The sequence below is a fragment of the Trachemys scripta genome, chromosome 5 (assembly GCF_013100865.1).
Source record: "Trachemys scripta elegans isolate TJP31775 chromosome 5, CAS_Tse_1.0, whole genome shotgun sequence".
In the NCBI taxonomy this organism is placed as follows: Eukaryota; Metazoa; Chordata; order Testudines; family Emydidae; genus Trachemys; species Trachemys scripta.
Genome location: NC_048302.1, coordinates 20,606,101 through 20,614,801, shown reverse-complemented (window position 1 = coordinate 20,614,801; position 8,701 = coordinate 20,606,101).

Below are 8,701 nucleotides of genomic sequence, written 5' to 3'. Positions count from 1 at the left end.
TTGTCTCCTCATGATGCTGATCTCCTTGATTCTGTGTCACCTGCTTCGTATCCATAACTACCGAGCAGCTAAAGTTAAACTAGGAGTGGCTGAATTCAACTTACTTTTTATAATTTCGACAGATAACATTGATATTTATTTTCACACTTTTTTCTATTTAAGTGTTTGCAGTTTCAGGGAACTACGGGGGTGTGTAACTGTAATTATTTAATGATGGTCTCGAAGTTCTCAAGCATCATTTTTTGTACTTTGCCTCCTGTAAATTTTGATTATTGATGGAAATAATTTCCGACTGTTTGGTGAAATTGATGTTTACTGACAAATCTAATCCTTCCAAGCCTGAGTAAAGGACTCAGTCCTCCCCTTCCTCCTTGTTGTCTCTACCTTTCTTCCTAGCTGGCCATGCTGAGGTGCCTATGTATAGGTACAGTAGGAAACCTGCATGGGGCAATGCTAACCATCAAGAGGCAGGAGGAAGAGGAGCAACTCAGCTGTCCTCAGGTTTCTGGAGTGCAATTCCTAGTGACTGAAAGGTGGAATTGCAGACAAAATAAATTCACTCCTAGTGCATCTGTGATATTTCTTCAGGGCTGCACAACGACATGATATGGTGAGCAAATGTGTCACATCTGGAAGCCCTGCTAAGTATTGACACCATTAATCTTGTTTTTAAAAAAAAAAAGAAAGAAAAAACCAAAGACATTAGAGATTTGTGAGAAGGCTTTGTGAAAGCAAACTTGCAAATTCTGGCTGCTTTTTGTCAATTTTGCTCTTAGGAAAAGAATGACTTCCTCCCCAATCTTTTGCAAACAGCTTTTCACTTTCTGATACAGAAAAGTCTCCGCAAATGATGTGAAAATGGCTACAGAGTCTTCCCGAATGAGCCCATGATGTAACTGCAAAAAATCCTGTACTTCAAAAATATTAACTTGCTGTATTTAAAAAAAAAAAAAATCAGTTTCACCATGACGTTTTTGGAATGGCAAAATCTATTTGCACGCCTCTTAATCTATGTTTAAGAATAACTTAGTGTCACACAAAGAAGTAAAGGTGGGTTATATGTAGAAATAGTGGGATGAAAATAAAAAGAGGAACATTTAGTCTGAATAGCCAAAGAAAATTTTAATGGTCAGTTGTAGGTTATGAAATTGTTGACCTATTAATTCATGATGTATTCTTCTAGGATAAGTAGTATAGCAAGCCCATTGCTAGAAACTTTTAAAGTAAATGCAGTGGTTCTAATACTCCATCCTTAAGTACATATTTACTGGATAACAATAGACAATTTATTAAAACATGAATTTTTAAGCTGGTGGTTGAAATACCTGTGAATGGTGCTTGTGTATCTCAGTGGGAGCTGACATTTTGCTGGTATTTTATCAGATTGTACCTCCTGCTGGGAAGTGCATTGAGATAAAGGACATGCAGTTCACCATTGAATATGAATGGAAGCATAATATTTTCTAAACTGTTATAAGGTTTCTTTAATAATCCTTTCATTTAAACTGTAAACCTTGTATATAAAGGAAATCCCTTCAAGCTGGGGGATGCGGCAGTTCTAGCACTTATGTGCTGGCCAGGCCCCTTACACTAATAGCTGGGGTGTGTTGTGTTGTAGGTACCTCTCTTCTAGGTTCATACCACCAGGTGGTCTGCCTAAACTTAGGGGACTGGATACATTTCCTCTTCATCCAGATTCCACTTCTAGCGTGCTGTAACTTATAATGAGCTGTAAGCCACACCAGCTTGTGATCTAGGCCAAGCAGCGCAACTGGCACATGTACCAGCAGCATACTTTGGTGTGACTCTTTGCTGCATTAGTTCATGATAGTCTCCCTCTATGGGGTTGATGCACAAGGGTGTGAAAGATTTCCAGAAAAAGAGAAACACTTAAATGAAGTTGTTTTGAGGACCAAAACAGCAACCATTAACTACTGTGTATTTACACTAGTCCATGGGTGTACAAGTGGTACACATTCCTTGTACATAATAATTATTACATGTCTGGTGAGTCCTGAGTAAAGTCTTTAATCATCTTCAGCAAAAGTAAAGTCTGAAAGCAAGATCTTTAGTTTTATTGCTATTGGCGCTTTGCTTGACTCTTCAGTTTTGCATATTTCCTGTGTTTTGTTTTTCAGACCTGGCAGATGAAACGCACGAAAAGTCACTTTTTAAAAGGTTTTTTTTTTTATTGCTTGCCTTTTACTACCTGGTTTAATCATATCTAGTAAATACTTTGAGAAAATAACTGGTCTCTATTGTCGATAGTGATTATCGGGGTAGAGATGTCCTTGGAAGGTTTCCAAAGGGCAGTGGACCTGCCATCTCCCTTTAATGAGGATTAAGAGAAAGCAGCATCATGGCCACATACCATTTGTAATCTTTTCTTTAAATAAAGCCAAACTGCGTGTGTGCATGGGAGGAAAAAAATTCTTTGTAATATTGACATAGATGAAATACAGCTAGATAGATGAAGGTGGAATTGTGCTTCCTTATGTGCTTAATGCACTAGGAGATCTGCTGCGAGACATAAAGCAGTTGTTATAAAGCAAACAATCTTCCACTCCTCTTCAAGCAGATGGGTCCTGTCTTAGTAAAATTGCCGTACTTTCTGCAAATGACAAAGCCCTCATGACTCCACATGTTCTATTGCTCCCAAAGGAGAAAGACAAACACATTTTGCTACTGTTGTTGCTGTCATTGCTGCAGTTTCCACTTTTTTAAACCAATGTGTGTGGTGGTTGCTTTTTTCCAGAAACTTGCTCTAATTATGTCAGAATTTTTTTAAATCTGGATTAGCAGAGTATTACACAACAACAAGCAGAAGGAAAGGTTCAGAGTCTGTGTGCCTGTTGCTTTTAACATGAAATCCTCGTGTTGCTGTTGCCTACTTGGCTTTTATATGTCCCCTGGAAGAGCCTGGTGTTTTAGGAAATTGGTAACATAGAGGATCCGAGAGAGGAATCATCATCAGGCTAACTATTGTGTGTTTCAAAGGCAGTGTGGATTGAGCACTAGAATGGGATTTGGGAAACCTGTATTCTTTTCCTGGGTCTGCCACTGACCTGCTCTGTTACCTTGGGCAAGTCACTTAATTCTTTGTGCCTTTGTTTCCACTCCGACACTTTGTCAGCCTTGTCTTCCTGTCAGGGACTGACTCTAGCGATATGTATTGGAGTCTGTAGGCACTGCTCTAATTATAATCTCTTTGCCCACAGAACAGATACACTGCCACTCTCTGGACTGTATGCTGCACCTAGGCCACTAGCATCCCCTACCCCTATTTTGGAGCAATCACATTGATAGTCTAATTTTAAAAGGCACTGATTGCATTACTTATATAAGAATCAAGAGTCCCAAAAATCTTGGATTGAAATCTGGCCTTATTGAAGTCAATGGGACTTTTTGCTGTTGACTTTAGTAAGGCCAGGATTTCTTCCTTTGTTGTCAGTTTATATTCTGGATGTTGCAAACACATTGTGTTTTGTCCTACCTTCAGTGGACATGGAGAATCTTGATAACAGCCATTAACCTATTTGAAGTCTCTTATCAAGTTGCCCCATAGTCCTATTTTCTCAAGACTAAACATGCCCATTTTTTTTTAAACCTTTTCTCATAGGTCAGGTTTTCTAAACCTTTGATAATTTTTGTTGCTGTCCTCTGGACTCTTTCCAGTTTATCCATATCTTTCCTAAAGCATGGTGCCCAGAACTGGACACAGTACTCCAGCTGAAGCCTCAGTGGTATTGAGTAAGGTAGGACAATTTATGACCCTTGTCTTACTTATGACACTTCTGTTGATGCCGCCCAAAACATTAGTTTTTTTTCACAACTTCATCGTATTATTGACTCATATTCAGTTTGTGATCTATCACCCCCAGATCCTCTTCAGATGCATTGCTACCTCACCAGTTATTCCCCATTTTGAAGCTGATTTTTACTTTCCTAAATGTAGTATTTTGCATTTGTCTTTATTGAATTTCATCTTGTTGATTTCAGACCAGTTCTCCAATTTAATAAGATTGTTTTGAATTCTAATCTTGTCCTATAAAGTGCTTGTAATACTTTGCAACTTGGTGTCACCTGCAAATTTTAAAAACTTACTCTCTGCTCCTTTATCCAAATGATTAACGAAAATAGTGAATAGTATCATACACAGGACTGACCCCTGTGGGAACCCACTAGATATGCCCTCCCAGTTTGACAGCAAATTGTTGATAACCAGTCTTTGAATATGGTCTTTCAACAGGTTGTGCACCCAACTTTATAGTCACTTCATCTAAATTATATTTCCCTTGTTCAGTTACGAGAATGTCATGTGGGACTGTGTCAAAAGTCTTCATAAAAGCCAAGATTTATCCCTTCTACTGCTCCCCCGCCCCATCCACTAGTTGACTAACCCTATCAAAGAAGGAAATTAGGTTAGTTTTGCATGAGTTGTTTCTGATAAATCCACGTTGGCTATTTATTGCTCTCTTGTCCTCTAGGGACTTATAAATTGACTGTTGAATAATTTGTTCCTGTACCTTTCCAAGTATCAAAGCTAGCCTGACTGGTCTATCATTCCCTGTTTCCTCTTCTCCCCCACCTCCCCTTTTTAAACATAGGTGCTTCTCCAGTCTTCTGGGACTTCACCGATCCTCCTTGAGTTCTTGAAGATAATAGCTATTCAGGTGGTTTATTAAGTACCGTAGGGTGAATTTCCACAGACCCTGCGGACTTTAGCATCTCTAACTTACCTAAACATTCTTTAACCTATTCTTTCCTTATTCTGGTTTGTGTTCCTTCCCCCTTGTTAATATTAATCACGTCGAGTATCTGGTCGCCATTATCCTTTTTAGTGAAGACTGAAGCAAAATAGGCTTTAACACCTCAGGCTTCTTGATAGCCTCGGTTATTAGCTCTTCTTTGTCGCTAAGCAGAGGACCTATAGTTTCCTTCATCTTTCTCTTGCTCCTATTGGGCTTAAAGAACCTCTCCTTATTGCCTTTCATGTCCCTTGCTAGGTATAACTCATTTTGTGCCTTCGTCTTTCTGAAATTGTCCCTACATACCTGTGCTATTTTTGTACTCCTCCTTAGCAATTTGTCCATATTTTGACTTTATGTAGGATTCTTTTTGGATTTTTTTTCTGGTCATTAAAGATGTTTTGATGGAGCCATATTTGGCCCCCCACACACACTATTCTTCCTCACTTTCTGTGCATTAGGATAGTTTGCAGTTGTGCCTTTTAATATTGCCTCCTTGAGAAACTGCCAGCTCAGCTCTCCTGAATTCCTTTTTCCCTTAGATGTTCTTCCATTGGGTCCTAACCTACCGGTTCTGGGTTTATTAAAGTCTGCTGCTTTTTTTTTTTTTCTTTTTCTTTTTTTCCGTTAAAAGTCTATTGTTCTTATTCTGCTGCTCTCACTCCTTCCTTGGAATGAAATAGGTATCCCTGGAATCCTTACCAAGGAGCAGCCCCGGCATGCAGACGAGCATTTTTGAACCCCACTGTCTCCATGATATTTATTTTCATTTGCATACCTCCCACAGTGTGGTAGATGCTGTACAAACTAGTAAGGAGACATGGTTATTGCCCCATAGGCAATGCTAATATATACTAGAAAGCAATGCTAATGTATATTAGAATGACAGTTTCCATACTAATACAGAAGTTTGGGGCTAAAGATAATACAAATCCTGGCAGATCATATTTTATTCTCAGACTCGTAATGAATCTGCTCATCCTTTATGTATTATCTTTGGCTCTCTAAAACAATTATCTTTTGGAATTACTTATGCCCTGTGTTTGTGTTCAATTTTTTTTTAACTGTTAAAGTGAGTTTATTAGGCTTTCACTGTGCTGAGATTCCCAATGACATATTTGCTCCAGGGCTGTGCCAAAGAATAATGGGGGTTAATGGCTCAGCCTTAACATATTTATTATTGTTTCATTAATAGTGCTGCTTTGGAGTATTCAAGACTTTAAACTGGTATGACAGAGGTGAAAGGTTGAATATATTCCCTCTTCATTGTTCACTGCTTTCTCCTTTCTTTATGCAGCTCATCCTCTCTCTTTGATTGTTTGTTCTCTTCCTTCCCTTTGTAGTCTGTATTTCCCCTCTGAGAAGCATTAAGGTTGTACTCCTGTCTTCCTTCATTAATGTGTCAAAGTGCAACTGCTGTGAATAAACAGGAACTGTGTATGGTTCAATGAAAATAATAATTAATGATAGACTGTAAATGTACTTCATGCATAATCCTGATGCATATATTATCACTTAAAGTACCCTCTAGTGGCTACATTTGGGAACTGACCGCAGGTTTTTCATATACTTTGCATTCTGGGTATTCTCGGATGCAGCTATTAGAAGAATCATAGAAGATTAGGGTTGGAAGAGGCCTCAGGAGGTCATCTAGTCCAACCCCCTGCTCAAAGCAGGACCAACAACAACTAAATCATTCCAGCCAGGGCTTTGTCAAGCTGGGCCTTAAAAACCTCTAAGGATGGAGATTCAACCACCTCCCTAGATAACCCATTCCAGTGCTTCACCACTCTCCTAGTGAAATAGTATTTCCTAATATCCAACCTATATCTCCCCCACTACAACTTGAGACCATTGCTCCTTGTTCTGTCATCTGCCACCACTGAGAACAGCCGAGATCCATCCTCTTTGGACCCCCCTTCAGGTAGTTGAAGGCTGCAATAAAATCCCCCCTCACTCTTCTCTTCTGCAGACTAAACAAGCCCAGTTTCCTCAGCCTCTCCTTGTAAGTCATGTGTCCCAGCCCTGTGATCATTTTCATTGCCCTCTGCTGGACTCTCTCCAATTTGTCCACATCCTTTCTGTAGTGGGAGGCTCAAAGCTGGATGCAATACTCCAGATATGGCCTCACCAGTGCCAAATAGAGGGGAATAATCACTTCCCTTGATCTGCTGGCAGTGCTCCTACTAACGCAGCCTAATATGCCATTAGCCTTCTTGGCAACAAGGGTACGCTGTTGACTCATATCCAGCTACTCATCCAATGTAACCCCCAGGTCCTTTTCTGCAGAACTGCCATTTAGCCAGTTGGTCTCCAGCCTGTAGCAATGCATGGGATTCTTCCATCCTAAGTGCAGGACTCTGCACTCGTCCTTGTTATCAGACTTGTCATCAGATTTCTATTGACCCAATCCTCCAATTTGTCTAGGTCACTCTGGACCCTATCCCTATCCTCTAGCATATCTACCTCTCCTCCCAGCTTAGTGTCATCCATGAACTTGTTGATGGTGCAATCCATCTCATCATCCAGATCATTAATAAAGATTGTTGAACAAAACCAGCCCCAGGACCGACCCCTGGAGCACTCTGCTTGATACCAGCTGCCAACTAGACATCGAGCCGTTGATCGCTACCCGTTGAACCCGACGATCTAGCCAGCTTTCTATCCACCTTACAGTCCATTCATCCAATCCGTACTTTTTTAACTTGCTGGCAAAAATACTCTGGGAGACTGTATCAAAAACTTTGCTAAAGTCAAGATGTATCACTTTCACCACTTTCCCCCTATCCACAAAGCCAGTTATCTCATCATAGAAGGCAATCAAGTTGGTCAGGCACAACTTGCCCTTGGTGAATCCACGTTGACTGTTCCTGATCACCCCCCTCTCCTCCAAGTGCTTCAAAATGGATTCCTTAAGTACCTGCTCCATGATTTTTCCGGGGACTGAGGTGAGGCTGACTGGTCTGTAGTTCTCCTTCTTCGCTTTTTTTAAAGATGGGCACTATATTTGCCTTTTTCCAATCATCCGGTACTTCCCCCAATCGCCACTTTTTTTACAAAAATAATGGCTAATGTCTTTGCAATCACATCAGCCAACTCCCTCAGCACCCTCGGATGCACTGCATCCAGCCCCATGGACTTGTTCATATCCAGCTTTTCTAAATAGTCCTTAACCTGTTCTTTCACCATTGAGGGCTGCTAACAGCCTCCACAGTGCAGCAGTCTGGGAGCTGACTTTGTCTGTAAAGACCAAGGCAAAAAAAGCATAATCTGTCACTAGGTTGCCTCCATTCAATAAGGGTTCTACACTTTCCCTGATCACCACCTTGTTGCTAATATACCTGTAGAAACCCTTCTTGTTACTCTCCACATCCCTTGCTAGCTGCAACTCCAATTGTGCTTTGGCTTTCCTGTGTCCGAGACCAATATAGGTTCGAATGAGGATTCGAGTGGAAGAGGAAAATTGAGACAGAGGCAGATTGAAATTCAAAACAGGTGGCCGTTTATTAATGGGGGATAAATCACTTGGGCTGGGGAGGAGCACTTTTACCAACTAACAATACAAATTCAATTGAAATAGGAACAAGTAACCAACCAGAAATATCACCAGAGCAGTAAAATAAAACAGTCTATGTACACTTAACAACAAAGAATCAGATAATTTACAACCATTTACTGACAAACCAGAACAAACATACAAAGCTGAGTAAACTGTAACAATTCGTCCTCTATACACTACACATGAGATTTGGTACCAAGTAATAAAGAAAAAAGGCCTAACAAACAGAATATCTACAAAAATTAATATGTACATACCACACTCCAGGCACAGCTGACCAGCAGTACAGACACCAGGGACATAAGATGTAACCTGAGATAACATGACATGAGCCGGCTAAATCCGGGTGAGATCCTGGCTGAAAGGGTGATCAGGCCTTCCAGCTAACACACGG